The sequence below is a fragment of the Ambystoma mexicanum genome, chromosome 9 (assembly GCF_040938575.1).
Source record: "Ambystoma mexicanum isolate Mex_15411 chromosome 9, UKY_AmexF1_1, whole genome shotgun sequence".
Taxonomy (NCBI): Eukaryota; Metazoa; Chordata; class Amphibia; order Caudata; family Ambystomatidae; genus Ambystoma; species Ambystoma mexicanum.
The window spans coordinates 30,567,632-30,586,326 of record NC_090931.1 but is presented as its reverse complement, the minus strand read 5'-3'; the positions used below and the strand labels follow the sequence as shown (position 1 = coordinate 30,586,326).

At 45.6% G+C, this 18,695-nt stretch overlaps 1 long non-coding RNA gene across 1 annotated transcript in view; it reads right to left on the bottom strand.

Annotated features, from left to right (window-relative positions):
• Positions 1 to 1,391, bottom strand: part of LOC138487625 (uncharacterized) — a 136,053-nt gene extending 134,662 nt beyond the window's left edge. Inside the window, exon 1 of the long non-coding RNA XR_011274517.1 lies at positions 1,127 to 1,391. This is a non-coding gene — a long non-coding RNA (uncharacterized lncRNA). The remainder of the gene's footprint in view (positions 1 to 1,126) is intronic.
• Positions 1,392 to 18,695: the final 17,304 nt, after the last annotated feature.

Sequence of the window (18,695 nt, the reverse complement as noted above, 5' to 3'; positions counted from 1 at the left end):
ACGTATGATTTTGCACACACACTGAGAATGAGGCAGCACACAGATTGCGTATGATATTGTAAACACACACTGAGAATGAAGAAGCACAAAGATAGCGTATGATATTGCTGCACACACACTGAGAATGAAGCAGCACAAAGATAGCGTATGATATTGCTGCACACACACTGAGAATGAAGCAGCACACAGATAGCGTCTGATACTGCTGCACACACACTGAGAATGAAGCAGCACACAGATAGCGTCTGATACTGCACACACACTGAGAATGAAGCAGCACACAGATAGCGTCTGATACTGCACACACACTGAGAATGAAGCAGCACACAGATAGCGTCTGATACTGCACACACACTGAGAATGAAGCAGCACACAGATTGCGTATGATATTGCTGCACACACACTGAGAATGAAGCAGCACACAGATAGCGTATGATACTGCTGCACACACACTGAGAATGAAGCAGCACACAGATAGCGTCTGATACTGCACACACACTGAGAATGAAGCAGCACACAGATAGCGTCTGATACTGCACACACACTGAGAATGAAGCAGCACACAGATAGCCTATGATATTGCAAACACACTGAGAATGAAGCAGCACACAGATAGCGTCTGATACTGCACACACACTGAGAATGAAGCAGCACACAGATAGCCTATGATATTGCACACACACTGAGAATGAAGCAGCACACAGATTGCGTATGATATTGCAAACACACTAAGAATGAAGCAGCACAAAGGGTGTTCCTACTCAAACACTAAGAATGAAGAAGCACACAGATTGCGTGTGATTTTGCTGCACACACACTGAGAATGAAGCAGCACACAGATTGCGTGTGATATTGCTGCACACACACTGAGAATGAAGCAGCACACAGATTGCGTGTGATATTGCTGCACACACACTGAGAATGAAGCAGCACACATAGTCAGCTTTGCCCCTGGCCGTGAACACTCTGTGTAGCCATGTTGCAGAAGCATGTCGCGCACACACCGAGCAGGGCCCATCTTTCGCACATTATGAAAGCAGTGTTTCACCACAGAGACTGCAAACATTGCACATCTGCACACATACGGCGCTGTGATAAGAAGATGCATTTACTGAATTAAACTAACCTTCTGGCCAATCGCGGCTTGAATAGCAGGTAATTAAGCAAATCCGCAGATCATCGGCGCGCATTTACATCTCATTAGAGTTAAACTCGCCAGCAGTAAGAGAGTGGGCGCAGCCATCCTGCGGGGGGGCCCTGGGGCCTGTTTATTCAGATGTTAGGGGCGTTACATGCTTCTCAAGGGGGGCCTGCATTTCCTAGAATGGCCCCTGAGAGTGTGCAGAGATTAGCCGCGAGGACATGCGCATCGTAAGCCCCCCAGCTGAGCACATCCCACTCTCCACTAACACGTGGCACGAGAAGGGGGCGTTCCCCCAGCGGAGCACATCCCACTCTCCACTAACACGTGGCACGAGAAGGGTGCGTTCCCCCAGCGGAGCACATCCCACTCTCCACTAACACGTGGCACGAGAAGGGGGCGTTCCCCCAGCGGAGCACATCCCACTCTCCACTAACACGTGGCACGAGAAGGGTGCGTTCCCCCAGCGGAGCACATCCCACTCTCCACTAACACGTGGCACGAGAAGGGGGCGTTCCCCCAGCGGAGCACATCCCACTCTCCACTAACACGTGGCACGAGAAGGGTGCGTTCCCCCAGCGGAGCACATCCCACTCTCCACTAACACGTGGCACGAGAAGGGGGCGTTCCCCCAGCGGAGCACATCCCACTCTCCACTAACACGTGGCACGAGAAGGGTGCGTTCCCCCAGTGGGCACATCCCACTCTCCACTAACACGTGGCACGAGAAGGGTGCGTTCCCCCAGTGGGCACATCCCACTCTCCACTAACACGTGGCACGAGAAGGGGGCGTTCTGAGCGCTAACAAGACTTGCATACTCGAGACCTCCTTACTGCCTTGGAAGTAAAGCTAAAATCAGGGAACAAGTCCTAAAAAATAAAGTGAGGGAACTCATTAACATACCATTGAATGTGACATCACCAGAAATTAGCATATCAATGTGAAATATGCAAATTTCATTCAATTGGCTTTACATAACCCTTCAAATTGTACAGGACAATTGGCATTTGCCTTTCATAAAATCAACACACAAAAATAAAGGGAGCATATTTGTTTTGCACACACCTTTAAACTACCTGGGGAGACGGCGTCCACCCTCGTGTACCCTAGAATTGAGCCCTGGCTAAAATACTTGGCTTGGGGAAATCTTGATCCACTATAACTATTAGAAAAACATATGCTCGCAAACCTTTCCTTGGGAGCCGAGGGGGGGGGGTGGAAGGCCAATGAGGTGCTGTGAAAAACCAGCTCTGTCCCTTCATATGTAAGATGTACACCTCCCCAGGGCACATGCCCCGGCGCACGGGCCGGCGAGATGCGCCATGGCTGGGGAGAAACTGATAAATGCACCACAGGGCTACTGTACATGCCACGGAAGTAAGTGTGTGCACCTTGCAACCAGCTCAGTCCCAGTGCCTCGGCCCACTCCACTCAACTGTTGCTGCTCCTCGGTCCTAAACTACCCAATCACAGCTCTGCAGCCAGCTCCTCCTCTCTGCTTCGGTGTCGCCGGCAACCCCTCCTGCTATTTTCAGCTATCATATTGGTCCCACAGCCCACAGACAGCCCGCTCCCTGGGGTTTCTCTAGCCCGTGAAGGAGGGGAAGATTCTGCCACTCTTTAGGACCTGATCCTAAAAGTCTCTTATTTCCTCCAGAATCCTACGATATTGCTGACAACTTTCTGCTTTCCTAGATCCTTGCTCCAGTTCCTGCCCACTCTGCTCCAGTTCCAGGAACGTTTTCTGTTTCTGATTCTGCAACACCCTTTAGCCAATTTCTGGCCCTTGCCCTCGACTCGCCCCCCCCTTTTCTCTTGCCAGCCAAATGTTCACAAAGTTGCTAATTCTTTTGACCAGATATAACATTCATGCACCTATGAGTTGGGGAACTCTAATGGCTAGTTAAACTAGGTTTTTGGCTGATCTGAAAATGTCTCAAATGAAAGATTTGGTGAACTGGTAAAGGGTAAAATTGGGAATATGGGCAGGAAAATGTTCTTAACTAGTACGCTTTCTGTGAAAATGGCAGATAATTGCTAAATGGCCGTGCAACATGGTGCGGGCCTGGTGTCTTTTTTATTTAATTCCCCATGATCAACTGAAAAGGAAAATATATTTATTGTGGCAGTTGCTAGTAAAATTATGACGTTTTGCTATATAACTCGTTTTTTGCCAAAAATTTGACAGGAGGACAAATGGGGCTTGGATATTAATGTCATATATGCTGGGGAACAGGCAGGAGCAAGATGGGTTAGAGCCTGGCAGACTAAACATGCCTTGCAGGCATCCAAGATCCATTTACCACACTCTTGCACTCAGGTGCATTGCACAGTTAGCCCGGCCCCCTTTATGGACTCTGATTGACCCAGGCACACTTCCAGCATACTCAGGATGGCCCCAGAGAGACTTCCTGTGAATCCTGTGAAGACCAGAGCATGCTTCAGCCTCTGGGCATGGTCGGCTATATAAGCCACGCCCAAAGGCAGACCCGTGCTTCGTGTTGCAACTGTGGTTTCGAGCAACAAGCTTACCGCAATCCTCGACTTGTTCCTTCCTCGGCTTCACCCGCGCACACGTCCTGGATCTCAGCATCTGGAAGAGCAAGACAGCATAAGAAAAGCAGTACCTGTCAGCGCCTTCGCAGCAATCCACCTTCTCGAGTGAGCATGTGTGCAGTCAGCAGTATCACTTACCTGAATCTTGAAAAACCTTAAGGTAGCGTTCAGACTTCTTATGCGTGCTTCCTTTGGTGGACCCCTCCGAGAACCACCGCAAATTATCTGTGAAGAAAGAAAGAACAGGATTAGAACTAGCAATAATCTTGCCTACCGTGCACAGAACTCGCCGCATAGCAAGGTCTCTTTGAGACGCGCTGAGTACCCGAACCAGTGAAGTAACTGGAATCAGAACTTACCTGCAAAAATAACCCGAACCAGTGACGCAACTGGAACAAGAACTTACCTGCACTCTGGAACTAGAACTCATCTGCAAACATAATTCGAGCCAGTGACGCAACTGGACCCAGAATTTACCTGGAACTAGAACTTACCTGCAATATAATCCGAACCAGTGAAGTAACTGGAACTAGCCCTTACCTGCAATCAGGAACCAGAACATCAGCAAGCACCCCTAACCTAACGAAGTTCCAAGGGTCTCAGAGATACAGCGCCCCTGCCTAGTTCAGGATGGAGAGCTCGCCCAATCTATTCTAAAGGTAAGCCATACCCCTACACATCTATCACAATACACACACGGGAGGAGGGAAAGGGGGATTTGGGCAATATCCAGGCAAACCGAGCAGCTCACTTCACTCTCAACAGATACCAGTAGTACCACTCCACTACTCCAGGGAAAGGGTCCAGACGAATTCATCGCTCCTTCAGAGACCCAGGTGAGTGTGACAATTAAGCTGCCATATATCTGCTCCAGACTCTTAAACCAATCCTTAGAGAGGGCCTGGAGAGGGAAGGCGAGAGAAGGGTAACTGTCCAAGCCTATTGTGTGACCTCTTGCAGGGTACTCCCCCAAGATCGTAAATTTGTGGTGTCATCGCTGCTATGTGAGGGGGACTGCACTGGGAGGAAGGGAGAGCTGCTGAAATTTACCATAAAAAGAGTGCTGCTGCAACTTAAAATCTCACAGGTGTAAGGAAACACCAGAGGAGATTGCTGAGAGTGTATCTGGGTGCACCTGCCTAATGCTAGGAAAGCCTAAACGCTGACTGGGTCCTATTGTGCAGAGCGGGAGGCCATCCTTGAGAGTGGAGTTACCAGACCCATGCCCTATCTTTCCAGAGTGTTCTGAAATGCAGCTGGTAGTCCTGAACTTCAAACTGAGACTTTCCATGTAAGTATAACTTAGCCCTGGGAAACGAAAAGGTCAGGGATTCTGCTTACCTTAAATCGTTTCACTTTATAGTGGATGGTGGCCGGGGGTGGGGGCAAAACTGAGTAGATCCTAAGCCTGTTAAACTAAAAAGATTAATTTAATTAATTCTCCATTTGGAGGAACACTACGGGGGATTTTTGTTAAAATTCGAATTAACAAAGCTCACTTCCCATGTGCACTGAAAACTATAGTCTATAATTTTTAATTGGGTAATCCTTTTCGTCCTGTTGACCCTGACTTCTATAAGGACGAGGGGTGTTTTTGTTCTTAAATCAGTCCAATCATTTTGTCCAGCTTCCCCAACGCAGGCCTTCCAGTGGAGGGGGGTCTGAAATCAAAAATTCTCCAAATCATTCCAATTTTTCGGTCCGACTTCCCCAACACAGACCAAAGAAGGGGGGGTCTAAAAAACAAACCGATAAATCACCCTGTGTTTATTTTAAACCAAAAGTGTGGGTGAAATCATAATTGCCATATGTATTTGTAACAATCTTGAAACGCTACTGCTAGCTTTTCTAAAATTGCACACACTACATTTATAATTGTTTTGGTTATTGATTAGTTTAATTATTTCTTGAAGTGAAATTTGTAGAAAATAAAGAATTGTGATTTGCGTTCATTTCAACTCACTTTTGTGTTTTAGTTATGTTGAGAGACGTTTATTGTGGTTTGCCACGGATAAAGTGGTGTTTGACATTTTCATGCGAATTTCTATGACTTTTAATTTAAATAAATACCAATATATTTCCTTTACACCGGCCTGGTTCTTGGCTCTTTGTTAGCGCAGAGGGTGAGGGGGATCAAAGGGGCATGATATAGGTCTGAAGTAGAGCTCAATAAAAGAATCAGTCAAACCGTTTTTTGCGTGATACATTGGGGAGGGAAGGAGCTCCCCATGTTGAGGGTGGTGTCTCAATAAACTGTTACAAATTGGGGGCTCATCTGGGATTTATCTAGCCCATCCATGACAGAGTGCATTCGGACAGACTGTATATTTTGATGCAGTTGCATTAAGGTAGAGGGGAAGTCATAAGACCACGAGGACTTGACCCCTGAGTTCCAGGAAGGTATATGGGTGAAAAATTAAGATTGTGTAAGATTGTGTAAGGACTGATTTGTGTGAGGAAATCAAGCAGGAACAGGGTGAATTTTTCCCCTGCATAAATAAAGTTTCCCTAAGGTGCTAAGAAGCTATTGTGAAAATGGCTACTGTACAAATTGGTGAAGCCAGGGAGCATCTCCTAGCTAAATTGTTTCTCAAAGGAGAATGGATTGAGGGCGAGGCTGGAAACTGGCAAACCAGAATTGTACAAGAGGTTACCTCAGTAAACAATGATATTTGGCTTGATGGTGGAATATTGCACAAAGCATTAGAGGCATTTTGATTGACCCAGAATGCTCGTGAAGAACAGATACAATTGGCTCAGATAACTTGCTCAGTTATATTTTCATTTGCTTTTAGTGGAGGTTTGTTGGCAAAATACTGAGGCTAGTAGGAGGAATCAGGCTGAAGACCTGTCACAGACCCGTGATCTTGTTCAACAACTCAAAAATGAGCTGAAAACATAACCGCAAGCCAGTGCAGACAGAGAGACAGAGTTCGGACCACTGCATAATGCATGCACTGAGGGTGCAGATACAGTAAGCCGACTTCAAGGCCAATTGAATGACCAAATTGGTCATAATAGAGGGTTGTTAGATGACATTGTGGCCCTCAAGCAACAAATCAAGACCACAGAAAGGGAAAATAGTCAGTTTGTCATTAAAGAAATGTACTCACAAAAGAGGTTTGATGTAATGCATCAAGGTATAAGTTCTCTGAAACAACAGAGGGCACAGCTGATTCAGGAAAAAGACCTCTTGGGTCAGGATAACAGCGTTCTATTACAGAGGATAAATCAGTTGGAAATGGAGGTAGAAAAGGACAAGTCACGTTCCCAGGAACTGACCAGAATTAGAGAAGAAAGGAATGATCTTGAAAGATGTGTGAGACAAATAGAAGCAGAACTATCAGAGGCAGCGAATTGCAGGGAAGAGCTAGAGAAAGAAATTATTCTCTTGAAGGAAAAGTGCCTTGAATATGCACGCAGCATATAAGGCTCACAGATGGAGAATGAATCAATTCATTACAAGGCGCAGCAAACAAAGGATCGGTTGGCAGATAAGAGCAGGGTGCATGGCATTAATCAGGAAATTGAAAATCATAAACAGGCCCTGAGGCACCCTGGCCAATCAGGATCTGGGCCAAAGCTCACTGATCAAGGTATGGTATCCTTCACCTCAGGGGCTTCAAGCCCTTCATTTACAACCTCTCAGGTACGAATGGAAACTGGCCTCATGCATGCCACCGACAAAGAACAGGTAAACATGAGGCAGTTGGACTTACCCAGGTCTAGCCCAACTGATCCAGAATTCCAGTCCTTGTCTGACATTGATGAGTATTCATCTCTACCACACAGAAGGGAAAGTGACCAGACCCGTGTGACCTAGGAAGTAAGGAATAATATGGCAAGTACTTCAGATCATGAAAACTCTTATGATGAGAAAGTCAGGTATTGAGATTGGCTGAAGATGTGACTACAAAGAGACCATCTTGCCCGCTTCACTGAAGGAGAAAAGCCAGACCCTCTGCCTAAGAAGGGCATTTTAAAAACCTCTGTACATTCAGAGGAAGGGGGGAATTCCCCAGACTCTGTGGAAGGGGGGACGGGGAAACTGGGTTCTATCCTGGGCCTAAAAGGCACTCGAGGCAGAGTGATCCAGGGTAGGGAGCACCAGTAGCAGCTCTGAGTGAGATGGTGAATAGACTCCGGTGCAGAAGAAGAAAAAGACAAGGAAACAGAGGAAGGGTTTTCTCAAAGACCCAATCAGACATATCAAGGCTATAAAGAGCTTCCTAACCCCATACCACAAGAATGCCAAATATTCATTATGGGAGCACCTGGAACTTTGTGAGCAGATGATGGCATCATTCCAGATCAGGAATGATGTGACTTGTATAGCATTTGCAAAGTTGACTTTTTCACCTGAGTACTCCAGTTTCTTTGCAGGACTGGAGGACCAGGATCATCATCAATGGTCCACTTACAAGGCGGCCATATTGAAAATAATTTCCACCCAAAGGAACCCACAAGAGGACCATAAGGCTGCATGTAACTTGCGGTGGGAGGAAGGTCAGGCGTTTAGGGAGTTTGTAAAGGAGCTAAACCGCACATTTGCTCAGACTTCCCGCGGGTGAACACCAATAGTAGGGAGTTCATAACTACATATTTCCATGCGCTCCCCAAATACATGATGGCTCAGTTGGTGTGTGATTCTCATGAGTATAGGACCCTGGATTGGGTGATTGAACAGGCCACCAAGACCTATGAGGTCCAAAAGCTTGCTGCGAGTAGAAATGCCACCAAAACAGCCAAACCATTTAACATCCCTGCTACTGCAAAGGTGGCAGAGGTAAAAATGACCCCTCGCTTGGATCTGGAGACAGGGGGGCCTAAAAGTAACCCTTCTGCCAACAAGCAAAATGGAAGGCAGAAGGGACCCCCCACCCAGCTCAATTGAATGGTAGTCAGTGAGGACCCCAGAACAATTATCCCTGCCACCTATATAAGCCCTAGGTACAAGGGTACCAAACCAATCCTGGGGTATGTATACACTCCCATAGCACAAGGGGGGGGGAACTAATCAGGTAAGTATTGCCCTGGGAAGCTTCCCTCCAAGCTTACCTGAGGAGAGAAGTATCACTCCGCCTCCCAATCTGAACTTTTTCCACAGAAATCTTCCAAATCAGAACTTCCAAAACAATACTTCTCTCTCTCCCTGGTTCCAGTACAATAGATCCCTGAACCGGAGAGAAGGGAGATTCAGGATGGAAAATTATGGGGGGAATTTCCAGTACCCATGCTACTCCTGGAGAAGGGACAGTTACCCTTTTCGAGAGAAGCCGAGGTAGTACTTAAGACCTCCCTACCACCCAGATAAGGTCTTGCAACTGGAGCGATAGGTCCAGTAACTGACTGATGATCTGGGGTGCATGCTGAGGGCTCAGTCTAACTTCCAACCTAACCCTACTTCCCAGAATTCCCCAACAGCCAGGTCTGATGCCCCACAGGGAAAATGATGGGAGGAAACCTCAGACAAACCACAGGTTTGTGAGGAAGGGACTCAGGTGGAGGGGAGATGCCAAGCCCTAGAGGAAACTTCGTTTCTCACCCAAACGAAACCCCTATAAACCTATCAGCCTGAAAGAGTCTCTTCTACCCCCAAAATGTTAGAACCCAAAGAGCAAAGTGTAAGTAAGAGATGCTAAAAAGAACCCACTTTTCAGAGGAACTCTGGATTATCTCCTTTGAAAGAGTCATGAACCATCAAACTCGCCCCTTCTGGGCCTCCTGGTCCCTGACACGTCGGGCCTTACACTCCATTATACTACCAACATGGTGGCAAGCTCAGAACGCTGCTCACCAGTCACGTTCTACGCAGCGTCCTCTATAAAGAAGCCATACCCCCGCGGCCCAGCGCGTCTCAACGCTGCTACTAGCTGTGATCGGACGTGTGCTCCGAACCTTCTCTAGTGCTACTTGCTATCCACTGGCCCCTGGATTCCCTTCTCCCGACTTCTTCCCTCTTTCCTACTTCCCAGAATCCCTGTGCTGCTTCCGCGTGCCCCCAACACCTTCTTGAATACTCCTGGAGTTTCCCGTGATCCTGGACATCGAAGCTGAACGTAATCTGGAAGCCGAGGACGGCCCAGTGGGCTTATTTAAGTCCCAAACCATACGAAAGAAGACTCCACCTAAAGAGGACATCAGGCAACATAGACAGGTGAGAAGGGGGGAAACCTGTGACAGTAGAATCCCTGGAGGATTCATTTAAGCAGACCTTCTTTTTCAAAAACGGGTGGATCCCTCGCAAAGAAAAATGGGTCCCAAAAGACCCTGAGTGGGACAGGGTAAGTATGAAGACCAAATCAGAACCAGAAACTATTCAACCCCAAGCATGTGAGCTAGACAGAATGGAAACAGAGGGGTTGTCCTTTCTCCAAACAGGTTCTAAGAACAGTAGCCAGGTAATGGTGGACAGCCAAGGAGCCGGGGAAAAGAAGGATTCCCCAACAACTCCCATTGGGAGTTGCAAAGATTTTTTTTACAGATTCCCGTACTCCGACACAGTAAGATGCCCAAGATCACAAAGTGTCAGAGTTCAATATTAAGAAAATGACCACCAATCTGTCAAAAAACTCCCACTTTCTTTGCACCTTGGAGGAGAAAGAAGGCCAATTTTATGCACCAGTCAAGGTGCACGGTCACTGTGAATTATCAGCTCTGGTGGATACTCGATCCCAAGCAACCCTCTTATTCAAAAAGGTCTTTGACAACTAAACTCAGGATGGAGGGAGGGCTTCCAAATTCCCCTCACTCCACTTCCCGGACAACTCCTCAAAGTTTTGACGGGAATTATATTTCCGTCAAAGGGACTGCAGATCTGGAAATAAAAATTGGATGGCATCGGCTGAAACATCCGGTGATTGTTGTGACTCCGAAGGGCACACCTTGTTTGCTGGGGAACGATCTCCTGAGGGTGCTATCACCTCTTATCCACTGTTTAAAGAAGGTTCTTTGGGCTCAGACTAGCCGCCCCATCAAATTAAAAATGAGTACCAATTATGTAAACCTGAATGGTACCTGTCACGCAATTGATCAGTGTTCTGAGAATGTAGAGTTCCATTTCAAGAATAAGCAAGTCCCAGACATCACTGTCATCTTAGTAAGAGAACAAACTGGTGATGGGTACCTTTCTCCATGCTTGAAAATCAACCTGCCTCCCAGTTTTTAGTGGCAATCCACACTGGAAGGGAACACCTTAAAATGTTACACCAGTCCAAAATCAGAAGAAACATTGAGTCCTGTGAAATCAAACAAGGATGAACCTGCTCAAAGACCGACCAACATCCAGATAACGGATGAACAGCTGTTTCTCCCTATTCAGATAAAGGTGCTTGCCAGAGTATGCCAGAATAATGGAAGGAGCAAAGAATTATTCAGGAAACTCCCAAAAGGCCAGACCATTCACACCGTTAAATTGGTTGACAAATGGGAAGTAAGTCTGCAAACCCCAAATTCCAAATATCTCCTGCCTAGCAGGTGCATGCTAAATATTTCCATTGGTGACAAACACATAGACCATAATTGGTGGGTCATGAGAGATGCCCCTTCTGCCTTTTATTTGGGCAGTGATCTTCTCAATTGGTTTGCGATTAATTTAGACCTAGTAATAATAAAGCCTGGTCCTGATTGGGAGGTAACCCCATGGGCTTTGACAACACTGAAAAAGCATACCGGTCAGCTCAATTTCTGCCTTATGCCATTGAAGTTCAAGTGTGATCAGAGGTTACATCCCAGGGCAGGTGCGACAACTTATTCTCCCCCTCAAAATTAAGCGTAGGCTGAACCTCAAACATCAGGACGCATATATACATCTAAATTCTAATCTCCAACAAGGTTTGCATTTAAATCCAACACCCCTAGTAGACCTAGAACATGACACCATTCGAATATTGGTGGATAACAGCGACCCTCGAAGTATCACTTTGGGTGCAGACACCTTTATTGGTATGACGGTTGATGCCCAACATTATTCTATTGATTTAGGTAATCAAATCATGGGACCAATCCCAAATGACTGTGTTGACATCAGCAACCGTATTCCTCCACAAAAGAATATTGAGGCATGGGGGAATTTCCTGGTGTACTCTTCCTGCCCCTACGGTGTGAAAGAGGTGACCTGTGACATTAGGATGGAGTAGGTAGTGTTCAGAGTCAAGGACCACTTCCTTGAATCCCGTGTTCTGGTCAACACCAGCAAAAGAGATCTCTCCACCCAACTGGAGGATACCGCTGAAATTGCCAAGCTCGATGTCTTCCCGCGTTTCAAGCAGATGGTCGAGGAAAGGATCAACCTGGCTGATGCTTGTGAAACTGAGGAGCAAAGACAAAAGCTGAAACAGGTCTTCCTGGAAGTCCAAGATATCTTTTCATTGAACTCAAATGACTGTGGACGGACATCCATTCATTCAACTACAATTCCCACGGACATTGAGATGGCTCCAGTATTTGTGAAACAATACCGGTTACCTCTTGCGTCCATGGAGTCACTCATGGAGATTATTAAGAATTGAGAATCCTGTGGGATCATTTGTCTGATCCACAGTACCTTCAACAACACGGGACTGGGGATGCTCAAACCAAAGGGCCAATAGAGACTATTTGCAGACCTGAGAGAGTTGAACAAATAAGTCCACATGTCAAGATAGCCCCTTCCCTACATCAATCAGGCACTGGCCCAGATCCATGTGTCAAAGGTGTACACCGCCATTGACCTGACCAACGGTTACTGGACAGTACCTGTCAGTGGGGAAGACCAGTGCAAGCCTGCCTTAACCTCCGGGGGCAGCAATACACGTGAACCTCAACCCTTTGGATAAATAAACTCTGGCAATTACTTCAACATCTTCCTACATAAGACTATGCTAGATTTGGGTGAACGGGGAAACCTGGCCTATGTGGATGATGTTTTGATCCAGAGCTCAAACTGTGGAGGAACATATAGCAGAAATCTGCTATGTTCTAACCCAGTTGCAGAAGGGCAGAGCAAAAGTGTCCTTTCAGAAGGCACAGTGGTGTAAGACATGAGTGAACTTCTTAGGGCACGGGATCACCTCTGAGGTTCTGAATCCCCAATCAAAAAAGGTGGAAGTCTTATTGAAATTAAAAGTCCCTACAACTCTGCGAGAATTAAGAACCCTTCTTGGACTCACTAATTATAGTTGGAAGTTCATTGAAGACTATGCAGAGGTCACTCATCAAAGGCCAGAGTCAAGTGGGAGTGGTGTCCTGAACAATCTAAGGCAGTTAAACAACTGAAAAGAAGCCTTTCCCAGGCTCCTTGTTTGGCTTACCCGATAAAGAACAAGGAGTACTTCTTGGAGACGGGGTTCTCAGATACTTGCTGTGGGCTACATTGACCCACTGAACAGAATATCGCCAAAACCAAGCTGCAATTGCGCAGAAACAGAAAATGGTTCCTCTAGGCCCTGGGAGCACCATGGCCTCAAAACAGCATTTTGCAGCAACTAAAAGATGGTTGCACCGTCTTGCCAAGCATACATTGGGCAGAATGGAACAAGGGGACACACTGAGAGAGCATGCCAGTGTGTTCTGACACATACAAATGAAATAAAGTGAAAAAGCAGTGTTGCTTTGCTGCAAGCCCAAAATCCCCATTAGAAAGGACACTTTTTCACCGATAAAAAAATGCTGCTCTGACGTTATTTACATCTGTTCTTCCTTAAACCACTGTGATTAATAAGGCCCTGCCAGGCCCAGTATATCTCATTGTGCTTCAGTAAAACCAGGCATTATTTCTGAATGACAGGCCCTGTCAAATCAACTCTGTGAAAAATCAACAAAGGAACTTCACTTATACCGCACTGCAAAACGCGTTCATTTCATCACAAAGTATCAAAGCTCAGTAGTTCAAAGAAACTCCAGCTATCAGAGGCATGTCGATTTCATGGCATCTCTGCTTCAAACAAAACTCCTGCATACCAGAAATTAGCACCCGGCACACGCAGCGCAACGGGAATACTGCGTGGTGATTGGCTCATTTGCGAGCCATACCACACGGTATTCCCTTTTACGCCATGCGTGCCGGCTACTCTGTTCCCGGAGAGGGGCGTGGCAGCCCCTCAGCAAATGAGGAGGCTCGAAATGGGGCAATCCTCGCTCCGAGCCTCCCCATGGCCGGAGGCTTCGTTCGTCCCCCGCCGGGGACTCAGGTAAGAATTTTCTTTTTTTTCCTCCCTCCTCCCACCTCCCACCCCACCTGATTTACCTTCTATCCTGCAATCTCTGGCGGGGGACGATGGAAACCTCCAACCGTGTGGAGACTCAGAACGGGACTATGCCCACTCCAAGCCTCCACACGGCTGGAGGCTTCCATCGTACCCCGCCGGAGACCGCAGTACTTTTTTATTTTTTAAAATTTTTTTCCTTCCCCGTCCCCCTCCCTTCCGCCCTCCCAACCCCACTTACCTCTTTTTTCTTCTGGTCTTGGGAGCAAACGCGCTGCGAATACTTGTGTTCCCACCGCGTCCGCTCCCGATGGCCGCCATGAAAAGGGAAAACGGACTATATTCTCCCTTTACCGGTGGCCATTTATTTCATTTTTTTTTCTTTCTGTTTTGAAACAAGCGAAACAGAAAAAAAATGCCATTAGCAATGAGACCCTCAGCCGCGGGCCTGTAACTACAGCCCTGGGGGCATTACCTGGGGTGGTATTGGCCTGCCGTCTCGGGTCTTATTGCCACATTAACTATAGCTATAAGACAGTGTGGGAATCCAGAGGGAGATGCAAAACCGAATTTAAAAAGAAATGCCAGCTTTTCACGACATATGTAAAATGGGATTTACAAACTCAAGGAGAGAAAGGCCTGTGTTAAAGGTAAACTGTTGAATGAAAGCCTGCCATTATCTAGCAATGTGAAGGGGTTTGTTGCTGGGGAAAATACACACATGGGTTAATTTATTCAACTGTTTAATTCAGGACCAAATATAAGAAAGTAAAACTGTTAAACCATATTGGCTGGATTTTGCAAGTTCCAAAAGAAATTAGGTTTCTGCTTGGCGGGGATTCTACCAACAGGAGGGCCTCTCTCAGCAGATACTAACACCCCAGTGATATTTTTTAGGTTGGACAGAATCTAGTCTATGCTGAACCCACTGACAATGGAAGTTCCAGAACAAGGAAGTGTGAAGTGGGGAAGGGGCAATAAACCTTCAATCAGGCTGAAAACCCCCCACCTTGCTCTGGAGGAAATGACAGTGGGTGGCAGCTGAAGAAAGAAAGAAATGGTCCAGTGACAGACAAAGGACTGCCATTTACCTCCAAAGACTATGTATGAATAAAAATGTAAAGACTTTTATCTCTACGGAAAGACTTTGTAAAAATGTTAACATTTCGCAGTTTAAAAGGGATTTCATGGGCTTTCAGCTAAGAGATGGTAGAATTCACCTACTCCTTGGGGACAGAAATAGCAAAGAATCAGGGATTACAAGGAAAGTATCCATGATGTAATTGTGAATTTTCACATTTGCATCCCTTATGATGATCCACACATATGTATAAAGCTATGGAATTTTAGTCTGAACAATTCACACTGAAAAGCGCAAATAACTGGTAGAAGGGCGAAGCAATGTCTCACAAACTGGAGGATTAGACTGCTATATGCTGCATAAAATAGGTAACCTTTTTATGTAATTTGTTTCGATGTTTCCACTGAATAAAGGTGCCATGTAGGGCAAAACTGGATATTAGTTAAAGTAATTGTGGGAGGTTTTGGACATTGTAAAACTTGCATCATAAAACTGACATCATTCCCTTGAAATCCAACCAGCTTAGAGAGAGGCGGTGACTAGAACCCCTGACCAATCCAGTAGTTAGAGATCTGCTTAGCTAAACCTGCCCAGCCATATACTTTGATGATGTCACTATGCATTATAAATAAGAGTCCCTGACAAGACTCCAGACACACTCTTCCTGAAGTTCTTGCACTGCGTTCCTGACCTGCTCCATCCAGATTCCAGACCTCACTGCAGAACCCAAGCATAGCTGATTACTACTCCAGCAAGATTATTGATTCTGAAAACCCACTTATATCCCATGAAAAAGGGGAAAGCTGTGGTACCTTTTGCATCCTGAAATCAGACTGGCTTGCTGGCCACTAACTGCATGCCCGCTGCAATCCTGCCATCGAGCTGACCTTTAGTATCCAGTGACCAGAATGGCCTAGCTATTTTCTTTTACCAGGCGCGCAGCTGTGTGGTGACCAGAACCTGTTGACGGTCCAAAAATCCCCAAACTAAAAGTGGACTGTGAGTATAATCCATACCCCATAGAAACCCATAACTTATCTTGTCTTTCTTTTGTCCTTATCCCACTCTCTGAGCCATCCTATCCTTATCCTGATAACTTGTTAAAAACTGTTCGAAATATCTGTGCACCCTGCCCGTGACTTTCTAAAGTGCTAGTGCCATTTCTTTTCAATTTTGTCGTGTGTAATCCTAAACCATTAGTCCTATTTCGAGTGATCGTTCTGGTTTCCGCCAGGGTTGGGCGCTGGGGTGACAGGGTTGAATTTGGGAATCAACCTTGGATCTTACTGTGTCCATCCATTTTTGGTGGTCTGGTCTCCAAATCAGAGTTTTTCGCCCGTTTTTATTAAAAAAACGTTTGGGTTATTTAAAGCAGGAATTAGAAATGCAACTTTTACATGTGTCATTTGGCTGCAATCTGTTCTAAAAGTTCCACTCAATTTCCAATTGTCTGCCTTTTGTTGATCCATTGCTTTGTGATTGCCAGTGATATAACATACCTGATATTGTGATAAAACATATATATATTATAATTGAACCACACATTTATTCATTATTTGCCATTCTGAGTGCTATTTAAGTCTTTGTTAAGGGTTTAAAGTCTGTTTTTGCCTCGTATTCTGTGAGGGGAGGTCTGATTTGTATTCTGTCTTCTGCCTCTTATTCTGATTACCTGCTGTTCCTTTCTATCCACTCAGAATTTGATTATCTGTGGGTTGAGGGAACATTGCAGGGGGAAATCCTAACTTGGGTGCTATCTTTCCTAAATCAAAAAGTACTGCTATTCCCTGGTGTTCTGTATATGTTCCACTAGAAGGTTAAACCAAGTGCATTGCTTACATTCTCATTGTAATTCTCACCCCATTGGTGATTGCTGCCCTATATTAAAAATTGTATGATTTATTTTGAATTTTAAAATAAATAAATATTGCATTTTATTAACCAGCCTTGTTCATGGTCCATTGTGACCCGGGGTATTTGAAAAGGAGGTGTGATACAAGTTGTGTACCATATCAAATTCAATCTGCATAAAATAAGGAGAAAAGCATCTCAGTTGTGTGCTTCATACTAGGCCGAGACCAAAGTGTGTGTCGCCTGATTGAAATCCTTAATAAATTTGGGGCCTCGAGTCCAGGATTGAGTTTGGTTACCACCCATGCAGTCTATGACAGCACACTAACCTGCAGGGTAGTGCTACTTTGAGTGGTTGGAATACTGTGTTACACTGTACAAGCGCCCCCAAAACAAATACTCTAAGTACCAGGCCTGTTTCTAAAAGTCTCACTAAAATCAACCCCAAAATAGACAGAAAAGCAACAGAATACAGGTCACCCTTACATAAATAAATAAATTAATAAAGAAAGAACCTGTCCAAAATGACCGTAGTAGAAATCAATATGGCTGGGAACACCTTCTGCAAAATCTATTTGTCAGGGGTGAGTGGCCAGAACAGGATGAAAATGTCTGGCTACAACAAATAACACAACAGGTCACCCCCATGAACCTGGATACATGGCAGGACGGTGGCCTATTACACCAAGCTCTGAGTGACCTATATATAACCCCAAAAATTAAAGAGGAGCAAATCTAAATTGCCAGAATCACCACCTACATGTATCTTCACATGGGAGCGATGTGGGAAAGGCATGAGGAAAACACAACTCTTGCGCAGAGTCAAGTTGAACTATTAAATAAAATTTAGACTGATCTAAATTTAGCAGAACAAAAATTACAGAAGAACCAAGAGTTGGAGGTAGAATCTGGAAATTATGTCATAACATTAAAAGAGGACCTTGCTCTCCAACAGCGGAATAATGCAGATCAAGAGACCCAATTAGAGGCATTGAAAGAGGAGTGCAAGGAAAAGGTTGACACTCTGCAAGACAGTCAATAGAAGTTAAATCAACAAATACATTTTAATAGAGCTTGCACAGAGCAGATAGTTAACCTACAAGATCAGATAGAGAAATTGAAAGAGGAAAATAATAAATGAATTACGCAAGACCCTTACTCTCAAGCATAATTTGACCAAGAGCACGGGAAATTCAATACCATCAGGAAACAAAGGGATGACCTGGCTGAACAGAGAGGCACAGTAAGTCAGGAGAGAGATGCCCTAGGCCAGGAATTAAGCAAGTTAAAAACAGAGTTACAGGGAAGTGAGTTAGCCCTCCAGAAACTAAATGAACTCAAAACAGAGTATGGGAATCTTCTGGAGCACGCCAGACGGGTAGAAGGTGCTCTGGAAGAGAACACCCAAACCAAAGATGCACAAACTCAGGAGGTGAGTCTCCTGTAGCAGAAATTGTCTCATTATTCTCAAACCATACAGGAAGCGCAGAGAGACAATGAGGCCCACTGTGAAAAGAATGATGAGCTCCACAAACAAGTGGCACCGCAAGAGCGGGTAAAAAAGGCCAGTAAAGCCTTGATAGCGGAGCAAAAGGCTAAGATCTTTGCTTATTATCAATAAGTAGGGGCTGAGAAGGACAAACTAGCAAGGTTGGAGAAAGAGGGTGCTAGATTTAATCCTAACTGAAGGGACCCTGATAGGTAAAGAGGGACAGGGCAACCCCTGATCATAGTATAAAGACCTCTGTACTAAGGGACTCAAACCCATTTAACACTTTGTGCACTGCTGACTTCATGGCTGCCGGTTCACATGAACCAGAAGCCATGAGGCCATTACAATTTAATAGGCCAAGCATGACGGAACTGACAGGTCAGCGCCCC